The sequence below is a fragment of the Chiloscyllium plagiosum genome, chromosome 5 (assembly GCF_004010195.1).
Source record: "Chiloscyllium plagiosum isolate BGI_BamShark_2017 chromosome 5, ASM401019v2, whole genome shotgun sequence".
NCBI lineage: Eukaryota > Metazoa > Chordata > Chondrichthyes > Orectolobiformes > Hemiscylliidae > Chiloscyllium > Chiloscyllium plagiosum.
The window spans coordinates 89,331,248-89,346,443 of record NC_057714.1 but is presented as its reverse complement, the minus strand read 5'-3'; positions in this window follow the sequence as shown (position 1 = coordinate 89,346,443).

The window sequence follows — 15,196 nt, the reverse complement described above, 5'->3', positions numbered from 1 at the left end:
TCCATGTACATGTCCAAATGTCCTTTAAATGTTATAACTGAACCTGCATCTACCACTTCCTCTGGCAGCTCATTTCATATACACATCATCCTTTGTGGGAAAAAGTGAGATTGGGAGAAGCATGTGGTACTTACCTGGCACAGCAGGGAAGGTATATGGCACTGATGGCCATTCTTCCAGACTGTAGAGATAACATTAACTGACTGGTAACCTCTGACCAGACTGCCAGGGTCTGGTGGTCCAGCCCCCTCTGCCTGTCCTCCAGGAAGAGGACATTCTTCTCCTTTATTACCAGGATCAGAACCTCCAGGTACCTGTCAGAGAATCATAGTGACACCCTTCCCTTTGCAGGAAAAATCCTTGACTAAGCAAGACAGCTTAGAACTGTCGGTATTCACCAAGGGGCACATCACCCTTTCAAAGATGGCACCAGGGATGCTGCTCTTTCAGCTCGTGTTGACTTAATTCTTCCTACTCTATTTCCCCACCCCCGGTTCAGACTCTTCACATTTACATTCATAATTCTTCTGACACTTTACCGCAGTTTTACAATTCCCAATTTTCTGGTCCTAGCTGCCTCCTTGTTACCATGAATACGCAAATCCTCTATCCCCGTCAGGATAGCCTGAGGTTCGCTGCTTCCTCCTTTGGAAAAAGGTGACAAGTAATGTACCACTTTATAAAAAACACCACACCATGAAACATTTGCACCCATCCCCTTAGACCCACCATTGTTGACGCACTTTAAACTATGCGAAAGTGAGGACTCGCATTTCTGATGATGGGTTTTTGTCCGAAACATTGAATCTCCTGCTCCTCAGATGCTGCCTGACCTGCTGTGCCATACTCTGTGCTCTAAACTATGCCTCACCCACCTCACATGTTCACCCCTTCCCTTCCCTCCCAGAGCAATAATAAGGTTCCTTTTGTGCTCACTGTCCATTCCCCCAGTCTCTGCATGCATATGATCTTTCTCCACTATTTCTGTTGCCTCAAGCGGGATACCATTCAGCATTCCACAAGGATGGTTAACTGTGACATCCTGGTCCACTCCTCAATCACTCAAAAGACTTCCTCGCTTCTCCAAAGCAACTTGCCATGGTGACACTTAACCATTCACCTTGCCACTGTCCAAGATCCCAAACACACATTCCAGGTGAAGCAATGTTTTCCTTATAATTCTTTCAATCTAGTCAACTGTAGTCTCTGTTCACTGTGTGGTCTCCTCAACAATGGTAAGACCAAACGTAGACTAGGTGAATTGCTTTGGGGAACCCCTCTGCTTTGTCCATAGGCATGACCTTGACCTTCCAGTCACTGGCCATTTCAACAAACCACTTTGCTCCCATGCTAGCATTTTCATCCTGTGTCTGTGGTGTTCCAGGAGAAAGTGAAAACTGCAGATGCTGGAGATCAGAGTCGAGAGTGTGATGCTGGAAAAGCACAGCAGGACAGGCAGCATCCGAGGAGCAGGAGAATCAGCGTTTTGGGATAAGCCCTTCATCAAGAATGAGGCTTGTGGGCTGGGAGGGGGCTAGGGTGGGGGAAAGTAGTTGGGAATGCAATAGGTAGATGAAGGTGGGGGAGAAGGTCAGAGAGGAGGGTGGAGAAGATCAATGGGAAAGCTGATAGATGAGTCAAGAGGGTGGTGCTCAGTTGGAGGATTAGGAGTGGGATAAGGTGGGGGGAGGGGAAATGAGGAAACTGGTGAAATCCACATTGATCTCATGTGTTTGCAGGGCCCCAAGGCGGAGGATACAGCGTTGTTCCTCCAGGCGTTGGGTGGTCAGGGTTTGGCGATGGAGGAGGCCCAGGACCTGTACGCCCTTGGCAAAGTGAGAGAGGGAGTTGAACTGTTCAGCCACAGGGCGGTGGGGTTGGTTGGTGGGGATTTCCCAGAGATGTTCTCTGAAACAATCCACAAGGAGGCATCCTGTCTCCCTGATGTGGAGGAGACCACATCGGGTGCAACAGATACAATAGATGACATTGGTGGAGGTACAGGTAAATGTCTGTTGGATGTGGAAGGATCCTTTTGGGTGATCTTTCTACATCTGACAGAAATTTACCTGTACTTCCACAAAGGTCATCTACTGTATACGTTGCACTGGGTGTGGTCTCCTCCACATCGGGGAGGGCTTCTTGCAGATCATTTCAGAGAACATCTCTGGGACACCTGCACCAATCAACACCACCGCCCTGTGACTGAACACTTCAACTCCCCCTCCCACTCCACCAAGGGCGGCACGGTGGCACAGTGGTTAGCACTGCTGCCTCACAGCGCCAGAGACCCGAGTTCAATTCCCGCCTCAGGCGACTGACTGTGTGGAGTTTGCACGTTCTCCCTGTGTCTGCGTGGGTTTCCTCCGGGTGCTCCGGTTTCCTCCCACAGTCCAAAGATGTGCAGGTCAGATGAATTGGCCATGCTAAATTGTCCGTAGTGTTAGGTAAAGGGTAAATGTAGGGGTATGGGTGGGTTGCGCTTCGGCGGGGCGGGGCGGTGTGGACTTGTTGGGCCGAAGGGCCTGTTTCCACACTGTAAGTAATCTAAATCTAAATCTAAATCTAAGGGCAGGCAGGTCCTGGGCCTCCTCCATCACCAAACCCTAACCACCAGACTCCTGGAGGAAGAACACCTCATCTTCCACCTTGGAACCCTCCAACCCCAGGGCATCAATGTGGACTTCACCAGTTTCCTAATTTTCCCTCCCCCCACCTTATCCCAGTCCCAATCCTCCAAATCAGCACCGCCCTCTTGACCTGTCCATTGTCTTTCCCATCTAGCCGCTCCACCCTCCTTTCTGACTTATCACCTTGTCTCCCACCTTCATCTACCTATTGCATTCTCAGCTATCTTACCCCCAGCACCCCCTCCTTTTATGTCTCAGCCCCCGGCCGACAAGCCTCATTCCTGATGAAGAGCTTATGACTGAAACGTCGATTCTTCTGCTCCTGGGATGCTGCCACGTTTTTCCAGCACCATACTCAATGCATTCAGAAGGACTACACATTATTTTCCTCTGAGACACTCTATAGCCTATAAGGACTCACTAAAAATTCCACAACTCCATTTTTCTTACTCCTCTGTCCCTTGTCTCACACCTCATCTGTATCTTATGTGTGCCTTCTTGACTTTGCCCTCTGTGGGACTGACCCATTTTCTCTTTTTCACACCTTCATTGACTGTACACCCACTTTATGTCTCTATCCCTCTTTCACCATCAGCAATCCCATTTGTCTTTTGTTCTAGGCACCCTCACATCTGTTCCAGTTGCTTCTCTTACCCCGCATCAACAATATAAAAACCATCTTTTCCCAACCAGCATTCCTCGAGCCATTTCTCTTCCATGCATTACAGTCAATGCTATGTCCCAGGCCAGCAACCGATGATTGTGCTTGGAATGTCTAAGAGATTGTGCAGCTCAAGGAGAATGTTGTTTCTAACTCCTTTCCATTCTGAAGAAGTCACAACGGTTTTGAAACTTAACTAAGTTTCACTCTCCACTGATGTTCCCAGACCTGCTGGGTGTCTTTCGCACTTTCTATTCTTATTTTAGGTATCCAGCATCTGCAATACGTTGCTTTCATTTGAATTGCTAAAGTTAAAGTCGAGGCTCCAGATGGAATGAGGTTCACCACAAGAGAACAATCTAAATAAGTTCAATATGTTGGAAATAAGGATTAAGGCAAGCTTTAAGTCCAGGTCAACAAAATGTCATCTGAATTAAAACAAGTCAAAAACCTAGACTGGGAACTTATCATTCGATGTCTTTCACATTGCATTACATTAAAATCATTCATAGTTGAATAGGTTCCTACAGATTACAAAGATGTTTTTAGAGACCCTGGATGCTCCCTCTGTAAATGGCATTTTAAAGTCATAGAGAGTCAGAGTCTAAATCAATATCAGGTACAGCAAAAAAAAATCAGAGTTGAGATAGAAAGCTGGGTCTGTCAATGAAGACCAGAAAGTTCTTGAATCAGAAGGTCAGCACTAAATACCTTTGGTGATGCTCGATGATCATATCGCCTTCTGCTGTGTGTTTAACCAGTTCCTTCTGAGCTTGGCTGGTTTTGACCCTTAACTATAATAATCGGTGTTTTCTTCCTCATTGTTCCTCGTCTGGAACTGAAGCCATGGTGGGAATTTTCTTTCCTCCACAACGTCTTACTTCTATGAGCGACTGCTCCATGATATGACCATTCAGGAACGGTGATGATTTAATGGCAGTGAGACACATGGCAAGCCCAACCGATAATCTTAACATGGTCATTAATGTAATTGATATCACAATTGTGATTGTTTAGAAAGTGTTACCCAATTGCAGAAACATGTTACATGTTGGACACATTATGTACTGACGTTTGCAAGAACAGATCTATGCACTGCCCTTTGCAAATGTTGATGGGAGATGCTGTTTGATATGATCTACTAGTCATTGGGACACATGGCCTCCCATTCTGCCATCACATCATTCATATCACACACTCCTAATTTGTGCCACATATTGAGGTTCCTTTTGGAGACCGCAAACCAAAATGAGAGACAGAGACGGTAAAATGGCCTTCACTTGTCTTTATTCAGAGAACTTGCTGTTACAGGTTTCTGAGCTGAAGCTACAGCATTGAGTGTAAGTGGCTTTCTCATACCATACCACAACAGGCATCTCATTAATATGATCAACATTTTCAGGATACCGGTATCAATACATTCATAGGGTTTTACATTTACAGGATGCTGTTATCATTTCATTGAAAAGTATTTTAAACTGACCCATTCAGATAGGTACTTGAGAATTGTCTGTCCAGTTAAGTGGTTTAGACCAAATGTTAACACTCTGTTGATTACCTCCTGCTCAAGGGCTTTTACTATATTAACCAGTCACACCTACCAGCTCTCTTTAGTTCCTTTTTTATCACTATTGTTGCAACTGGAAACTTTGATTTTGATATAATGAAATTTCCCTGATTCAATTAATTCGCCCCTTTTACGCTTTGCTGCCCTGTGGGTTTCTGCTGAACCCCACACTGCCCTACACTGTACCCTGTCCTTCACAAATGGACAAAATATGTCCACACATTGCACCTGTTCCAATGGAACTAAACCTTGGAGGACAACTATTCCCTACATGCCCCACAAAGCCTTATTAAAATCACCCTGGCTGGGGTGTCAAGAACAGAAACTTAGATGTCAACTGCTCCACAGCAACACTAATCAGAATACACTTTAGTGTTTCCATTGGAATATAATTTAAATTAAAACAGTGGACTTGTTTTCAAGACTTTTTTCTAGTTCACATGTGTCACTTACCAACGTTTCTGAAATGCGTTCTATTTTGCAACATTTATTGCAATGGTTAGTTATTCAAGATCGCAATCTTTGGAATGAAGTGGTATAAAAATATCTTCAGAAATATTTTCCAAAAAGCCTGGAATCATTTCCAACCCACTATTATATCACGGTCAATTTTTATGACAGTTCCAAGAAATACTTTTGCAGAAAAAAGACTCAAACCACTCTGAACTCAGTATGAATCATTCAACTGGCAAGGAACAATAAAAGTTCTTCCTAACTGCTGTGTTTATTTTTTGGAGGGATTGTTCAAACAGATCTCTGCAACAGAGATGAATATTTCATTCTGAAAGGTCACCTCTTCCAACAATCGGTTTGTGTTTGGGATCTGGGATGGGTTGCCGAGATTTCAATTTTTATTTATGCAGAGGCCAAATTGCCTTGAGCTATAAAACTTGTTTGGCCATAATTTGTTGCAGCAGGTCAGTTAACAGTGTCTGCCATGAGGTAGAATTGTCTTTGACTTGCAGTTGTTACTGTGGCAAGTTGCTGGCAGTTTGGGCTGACAGTGGTTCGGCAAGGGAAACAGGACATCTGGGATCTCAGCAAACAGCAAAAACCTTTGTATAACTCCATAGCCAATCAGATTAAATAACTTCTCAGAGCCACAACTCTGTACTGAGAAGTATAATTTATTAATGCTAAATCATTGCTGAGAAAAGACATAAAGCCTCTTGTCTTGCACTCATCAGGACAATTTATAAGAATATAAGTGTAAGGGGGAGTAGCATTTTGCGCGGTCTTAGAAGACAGTGCTGATTGAATAGAAAGTGGATTCTGATTGAGAATATACCAGTTAGTGGTGACAGACAGTTACCAGCAAGTTTTGGTTAAATTCAAACCAGGCAGTTTGATTCTAATTATTAGAGATTTTGCCCTGAGAATGGATGTTGCCTATTTTGTTCATTTGAATCAATCACAAATATGTGCAAGAGTGCCATACTGCAAGCCTAACTGACTATTTTTATTTGGTTATCAGTATCATTTGAAGCACATTCAGGATTATTTAGCAAATGCTGAATCATATCATAAAGACAGTATCATTTTCATTTTTCTATATTCTTGATTGGGCACTTCAATGGGAAAGAACCATTTTGGAAATTAAAAATTGTTGAAGGATTGCTGCACAAGTAACGAGACACTCATGGTAAGTGCTATGTACACAGCTGCTTGTTCAACTAAGAGTGGAGGCTTAACTTGCAGATGAGCTGGAGCCAAAGGGCATATACAAATAGAGCTTTGGCCAGCAACAAGTACCAGATTGGTCTGTGGCCTAGTGACCAGTGATGAGTTATTTTTTATTCATTAACAGGATGGGACGTCACTGGCTAGGCCGCCAATTATTGGCCCCAAAAGAGCATGAGCGAAACAGAAGGGTTTTTTTCCCAACAACCAACAACAGTTTCATGGTCATCTTTAGACTCTTAATTCTGGATTTCTTTTTTATTATCGGATTCAAATTTGACTATCTACAACAGTAGGATTCAAATCTGGGTTTGCAGAACATTATCTGTGTCTCTGGATTAACAGTCCAATGGTAATATCATTAGACTGTAACATCCCCTTGTTATTCATGACAAAGGCCTTCTGCCTGCCAATAACTATTTCATTGGCTCCCTGTGAGCTGAACAGCTTTGCTATGTAAATGTCTTAGCAGAAACCATCAGTTATCTGGAGGTGACAGGAATGGTCTCTTTTCTCTGCAGTGAAGAATATCTCCAGCCTATTTCTGTTTTCCAGTTGGTCTAAGCTGTGACTTTTTAAATTTAGAAGTGAAAGGCCTTTATAAGTGGGATCCAGTCACCCGGTGCCTCCTGGAAACAGGTGAAAATACTTGGAAAAGGAAAATCAAGGAGCAGCCTTCTGATGAGCACAAAAATCATCTCAGCAATCCATGTGGACATGGAGCACTGAACTACCTTCCCAGTCCTTCCTCTGTCCATAACACTCACATTATCTCTCTGCCTGTACCTGCCTATAAGTCTGTGTAGACAGGCGTTTATAAAGTGGTTAGGGTTTTAACAAGTAGAGGTACATGCTGACTGATGGTTCATATTTCTTATCTGAAGCTAGAATCTATGTATTTGTAACAGATAATCATGCATGTTAAGCACAGAAACCTATTCTGTGCTTTCTGTCAACTTGGGTCTGAAAATCAAGTACATTGGGAATTGTGTATATCTTTAACTTGAACTTTTATCTTTAATACTTTTATATTTTAAGTATCTTTAACTTTTATGCTTCTAGGAATAGTAGGGCTTGATTTCCAGTGTGCTACAGTGAGACATGACAACATCTAATGGTGGACAATGTGTTTTGATGTGTAGCTGGTTGAGTAAGTTCAGTCCCTTGTCTGTTGCAAATAACCAAAGAGACATGTTGTTGATATGAGTCATCAGTCTTTGGGGAATACAGCCTATGTACTTGACTTCACACAGGCACTGAAACTCATATACCATGTTACTGATTTGTGTGATAGGTAAAACATCTTATTGGCTTGTCAGGAGCATCCAGTTAGTGGCATACACCACATTCCTCTGTTTTTCATTGGCTTCTCGCTCAGTTTCAGAAACAGCACTTTGGGCAGCACTGATGCCAGGACCTGTTAAAGGTGAGCTGTGCTCTGACATAGACAGCAGGTAAATGCAACTTTAAAAATCTTGGGCCAAAACTCTTGTTGCTTGAATACCCCTTTGCGAATTTAGCCTCTTAATCCTATCCTAGCCCTAATTTAGCACCCCCATCCTCACCCTTGAATCCCAAACTACCCACCAGTAAAATAAGACTGTGTTTCAGACGGACAAAAGCAATGCACTGAAAACTCATTAGCAGTTGTCAAAATTCAGTTGTAGAATACAGATAATGAGCAAGAAATAAAAATGAGCCTAAGGCCAGGCATTGTTCAGCTGTTCACAATGAACCTCTCTAGAGTGCAATAGTTCTGTTTTACACAGAGTCCTGAATTGGATGATCAGCCATGATTATAATGAATGGTTTGAAGGGCCAAATGGCCAGCTCGGGCTCCTATTGTCATTGTTTGTATATATATCTTTCTTGGCTATTCAGCCCATGGTTTGCTGAGCAAGTTTATCATGTATTGAGTCAGACACTGGATGATATATTTCCTGAAAGAGTTCTCTAAGGAGTGCAAGGCTCTTGTTTAGATACCGTACAGTAATAAAGATGATTATAATCTGATCACATTTATGGAAGAGCATACTTCTATATGGTGAGTGCTTTACATCCTGTGACTATGGAGTAAATACTATGCAACACTCGAAATTGAGCCCATAGATGTTTGCATTAGCATCTCTAAACAGATACAGGCAGCTCATTGGTTAAGTCAGTGTTGCTGACTGAAGTAGGCATTCTCATTTATCATCTACAGGGGAACCTCAATTATCCGGCATTCAATTATCCAAATATTGGATTATCCGGCAAGATTGCAAGATCCTGATGTTTGGCTAAATAATGCTATCCAGCATTTGATTATCTGGAATTTGATTAACCAAATGAAATACTCCCCACCCATGTCCTTCTGGTAATTGAGGTTCCCCTATACAATAGGCCCAGAACACCAAGGTCCTTTCATAGCTGGAGTGAGAAAGACACTGCTTGATTTCTTCTACCACCTTCAAAGACATAAAACTTGCATCCGAATAAGGAGCTGCCTTTATCCTGTCACCTGGAAGTAGGTGTGTGGGTGAAGATTTATTACCATGGATAGAGCTAATGTTTGGGATCCAAAACTCACGTTAGTGTAAGTTGAGGTTAAAGGTCATGGAAGACTTGGGATGTGATAGTCTGGAGCAGACAAATAATAACCAGACCACCACAGGGAGAGAGTTGATGGATCCTGTTCCTGAGTTAAACAAATCAAAATTGTAGCAAGAGATGGAGGGGGAAAATATGAGGAAGAACATTTTTGAACAGAGTGAGTGGTAACGACTTGGAAGTTCTTTTTCCTATTCACTTGTAGACATTGCTGGCTGGCCAACATTTACGGTTCTTGAGAAGGTGGCAGTGAGCTGCCTTCATGAACCACTCAGTCCATGTGCTTTGGGTTGACCCACAATGCCCTTAGGGAGGGAATTCCAGGATATTGACCCAGCAACAGTGAAGGAGTGGTGATATATTTTCAATTGAGGATGGTGAATGGCTTGGAGGGGGATTTGCATATGCAAAGTCTTCAGGACAGTATTTACTGTCCTTGGCATTCTAGATGGAAGTAGTCATGGGTTTGAAAGGTGCTTACTAAGGATTTTGGTGAATTTCTGCCGTGCATCTTGGACTGAGCATTAATGGTGGAGGGAGTGGAAACTTTAAGAACATACTGTCAATCAAGCAGGTTGCTTTATCCTGGATAGTGTCAAACATCTTGAGTGCTGTTGGAGCTGAATCCATCCAGACAAATGAGGAGTATTTGATCACATTCGTGACTTGTGCATTGTAGATGGCTTTGGGGAGTCAGGAGGTGAGTTACTCGCTACAATATTCCTAGCCTCTGACCTGTTTTTGTACCTGTGGTATTTATCTGACAAGTTCAGTTGAATTTCTGGTCAAGGGCAACCCCGGGATGTTGATAGTGAAGGATTGAGTGATAGTAACACCAATGAATGTAAAAGAGAGGAGGTCAGATTGTCTTATCGATGATGGTCAGTGCCTGGCATTTGTGTGGAGTAAATATTACTTGCCACTTGTCAGCCCAAACCTAACTATTGTGCATCTGAACATGGACTGCTTTAGTATCTGAGGAGTCACAAATGATACTGAACATTGTGCAATCATCAGTGAACATCTTTCTGTGTGTCAGGTAAGACTCCAACCAGCAGACAGTTTTCCTCCTGATCCACATTGATTCCAGTTTTGTTTGGGCTCCTTGATACCACATTGAGTTGAATGCAGCCTTGATGTCTAGGGTGGTCACTCTCACCTCACCTCTGAAATTCAGTTCCTTTGTCCATGTTTAAACCAATGAGGTCAGGAGCTGAGTGGCCCTGGCAGGAACCCAAAGTAAGCGTCACTGAGCAGATTATTGCTGAGCAGGTGCTGCTTGATATCACCTTCTATCATTATACTGATCAGTGAAAGTAGACTAATGGGGCGGTAATTGGCCAGGAAGGATTTGTCCAGCTTTTTACGTACAGGGCATATCTGGGCAACTTTCCACACTGTCGGGTCAATGTCAGTGTTGTAATTGTACTGAAATAGCTTGGCTAGGGGAGCAGCACATTCTGGAGCACAAGTCTTCAGTACTATTGCTGGAATGTTGTCCTTTGTAGGATCCAGTGCCTCCAATCATTTTTTGATATCATGTGGAATTGGCTGAAGACTGGTGTCTGATGCTGGGGACCACTGGAAGTGCCTGTGGTGGGTCATCTACTTCATATTTCTAGCTGAAAATAGCTGCGAATGCTTCAGCCTTACCTTTTGTACTGATGTGCTGGGCTATTCCATCACTGAGAATGGGAATATTAGTGGAATCTCTTCCTCCAGGCAGTTGTTTAATCATCCAACACCAATTACAACTGGATGTGGCAGGACTGCAGAGCTTTTGTTTACCCCCAGACTACCGCCTAACTGCAGTAGTGCTTATTTCCCCCCCACACCCATGTTGTGTGTGTGCAGGTGTGAGACACAGTGAGAGACACAAGGTGCACAAATCTTTATTCAGTTTCCACCACCAGGAAGAAAAGAAACACCCAAGTGGCCAGTGACAAGCAGTGCCCTTCACATCAAAGGGCAATGCTGCGTGATCAAGCAGTGAAGGGGAGGGCAGGGATTAAATCAAAATAGTGTTGGAGGGGGAAATAAAACACTCCATTCCATGCGGCGCCCACCTCTCCCTGAACAACTCCAGTGTGTCGGTGAACATCACGTGCTCCTCTTCCAGAGACACTCGGGTTCTAACGTAACTGCGGAAGAGGGACAGGCAGTCGGCTGTAATGTCCCCTCCATGGCCCGCTGTCTGGACCTATTTATGGAGGACTGCAGAGCTTAGATACGATTCGTTCATTGTGGGATCGCTTAGCGCTGTTTATCACTTGTTGCTTATGCTGTTTGCCATGCTAATAGTCCTGTGTGGTGGTTTCTCTAGGTTTGCATCTCATTTTCAGTGATGCCTCCTTTACTCTTCATTCAACCAGAGTTGATCCCCTGGTTTAATGGTAGTGGTTGAGAGGGGGATATACTGGGCCATGAGATTACAGATTGTACTGGAATACAGTTCTGCTGTTGTCGATGGTCCACAGCACCTCATGGATACCCAGTATTGGGTTGCTAGATCTGTTTGAAGTCTGTCCCATTTAGCACAGTGATAGTACCACCCAACATGAAGGCGGGACTTTGTCTCCACAAAGACCATGCAATCGTCTCTCTTACCAATACTGTCATGGACAGCTGCATCTACAGCCTGCAGATTAATTCATCCTTTTCAAAGTATGTTTTTCCCTGATGTTGGTTCACTCACCACCTGCCGCAGACCCAGTCTGGTAGCTATGGCCTTTAGGACCCAATCAGCTCGATCTGTTGTACTGCTGCTGAGCTACTCTTGGTGATGGGCATTAAAATTCTCCACCCAAAAAAACTTTTCAATATTCTCACATTCTGTGCAAGGAAGAATATCTTGCTAGGTTGGATATCCGAAAAAACCCCAGGCCTTTCGGGTTGGCGGATGATTGTTATGGAGCATATTCCCTTGGATTCTCTCACAAATATGGTACACCACAAAACTGAGAATTTTTATAAGACATGGCAGCCCTTTTTGGAATACCTGGACACAGATTTATCTGCCACACTATCAAGGGCTTTTATACAGCCGTAACGATTGTGTTTTACGAGTCCAATATCCAGAGAGGAGGAACTGTGAACGTATGAGTGTTTTGTTTGACTGGGCTAAGTTATTGCTATTTATTAGTTTGTTGTTGTTTATTGTTTATTTAGTTAAATAGCCAGTTTGGGTTTTTTTTATTCTATACTTTTCTACATATGTTTATACATTTGTACATGAGGGTTGTGTTTTTTTTTTCTGTTTGGAACTGTACTTTTCTACTTGTAATATTAAAAAAATCTGTTTTTCCAATAAAAATATATTTTTTAAAAAATCCTCTCCCCAGAGTACATTCTGCACCCTACCACTCTATGCCTTCTTCAGGTGTTCAATATGGGGATGTTGCCATGGAAACAGATACAATTAATGTTTTCAAAAGGTCATTGGATCAGCACTTAAGTGAAGCAATGTTAACAGATCTATGGAGATAGGGGAGGGAACATGTCCAGTAATAACATCAGTTGGGATCAAGACAAGTCAGATCCCGAACTGAAATCTTTTTATTTAATGAGATGGTCTTTCACTAAAACACCAGCGCAGAATACTGTGAATCCAGGTTTTAAAATTAACAGATGTTTATTGCATGAAAGAATATAGAATCAAATTAACCAGCTATTTACTTAGAGCACATTTTGAAAGACTTTGAAACACATTAAAAATTTAATCCATCCATCCATCCCAAACCATCCCACTACAGTACTCAAAGACCAGAAAAAATGCCTTTCAGCAACATATAAGTTTAATATAGCTTTTTTAAAAACAATTCCAGTCCTGGGAGTTTGACAGCCTTTTTCTTGATTAGACAGATACTGAGTTTAGAGTTTCTCACATTCAGGGTTCTAATCAAACACTACTAGTCTGGAATTTTCAAACTAAAACCCTTCCACTAAGGTAATCTATTTTCTAATAATTCTAAACGAGCCATTTGCTTCAAGTGAAATTGTTTTGTACATTTAATGTCAACCAGGGCCTCTGAGATCCAAAAAACAAAACCTTTCCCACTCTATGGAGCTTTCCTCAAAGCAAAAAAAATTAATTCCCTGATCTCTCTAAGTGAAAATGAGCCACACCAATGCTCTTTGAGAACAGAAGTAGAATTTATTGGAGAAATACACCAAGTCTAATAGCATTTGTGGAGAGAAAACAGTTAACATTTCGAGTCCAGTGACCCTTCAGATCATCTTCATTACTAGACAAGCCCCCTTATCCAGACAAGCACAATGTTCCCAATGCATGTGGCAAATTGATCCCAGTGATACCCTCAGGTTGGGGTGTCTGCCTTCTGATCCTGGACTCCATTCCTGACAAGTATGATTTAAATAGTGATATACTAAGAACTGTGGATGTACAAAGGGATCTGGGTGTCACCAGCTAATAAAGTATACAAGTTACTCAAGCAATATACAAGCATCTACTATGTCCATTGCTCTCAATGTGGTCTCTACAGCAGCGGGAGAGGACACCAACTCACAGAATGTTTTAGGGAACATCTCCAGGACACATGTACCAAACAACCTCAGCACCCTGTGGCCAAACACTTCAACTCCCCCTCCCACTCTGGCAAGGATATGCAAGTCCTGGGCCTCCTCCACTGCCAAATCCAAGCTGGAGAAAGAACACATCTTCCGCCATGGGATTCTCCAACAATTCCCCCTCCCCTCCGACCTATTCCCGTCACCCCCCCCCACTTTCCTTTTACTTATCGCCTTCCCAGCTACCTTGCTCCCCAGCCCCATCCCACCCTCCTATTTATCACTCAGCTGCTCCACCCCACATTCCTGATGAAGAGCTTACATCTGAAACATCGTATCTCCTGCTCCACTGATGCTGCTGTGCTTTTCCAGTGCCACACTTTTTGACACAATTAGGAGAAAGTGAAGACTGCAGATGCTGGAGACCAGAGTTGAGAGTGGTGCTGGAAAAGCACAGCAGGTCAGGCAGGAAACAGCACCACACACAACACAAGCAATTAGTAAGGCAAATGTTATATTAGCCTTCATTTAATAGGATTTGAATTCAGAAGTAGGGATATATCTTATTGTGTTTGTATAGGACTTTGAGACCACACCTGGAGTATCGGTCTTGCCATCTACAAACTATAGAGAGTGTGCCACAGAGGTTCATTCAGCTGATACTGGAGATGGCAGGACTGCCCTGTGAGGAGATTGATCCAACTGGGACAAAAACAGAATTCTGGAGAAATGTCTGGCAGCATCTGTGGAGAGAGAAACAGATTTAGAGGTTTGAGCATAATATAACTGTTCTACAGAATGGAACAGAGGTTCTGAAGAACTGCACTTTATTTTGTTAGGAGAATTTGTGCTAACAGTGCAGAAAGAACCTGTAAAGTCTGGAATATCAATTTCCAAGTTGTGGCTAATACTCTGTTCAACTTTCAAGATTACAGCAGTGTGTTCAGTCCCCAATCCTCATACTGAAACATTTCTGAAATGATAAGAAAATACTTATACGATTTCTGAAGCAATGTTTTAATTAAATGATGAACAGATCAGTAACTGAACCTATTTAGATTTTAGGTGTGATACACATGATTTAAACAACAATTCCAGAGACTCAGGCAGGGCAATTGGAAGACATTTGGAAGTGAAAACATTGCCCTCTACAGGGGAAGGGACTGGACCAGAATATTGTAATGCAGCTTCATGTCCACTAAGGAGCAGCACAGACCATGAAATGTTACCATTAAGCCAATTCATGAACTGCCAAATCACAGCACAATATTTTGATAAATAAATACTTGAGTTCCCAACCATTGTTGAGTTAATCAGAATTAAAACCTACATTGCAAAGATCTGTAAAAGTGAGGCCTGTGATAGATTCCTGCAGGTGGGGAGGGGCATTAAGGTTTGTGAGAAATTGATACATGCAATAATTTTTGTTAGGGTCATAGAGTCATAGAGATGTACAGCATGGAAACAGACCCTTCGGTCCAACCCATCCATGCCGACCAGATATCCCAATCCAATCTAGTCCCACTTGCCAGCACCCGGCTC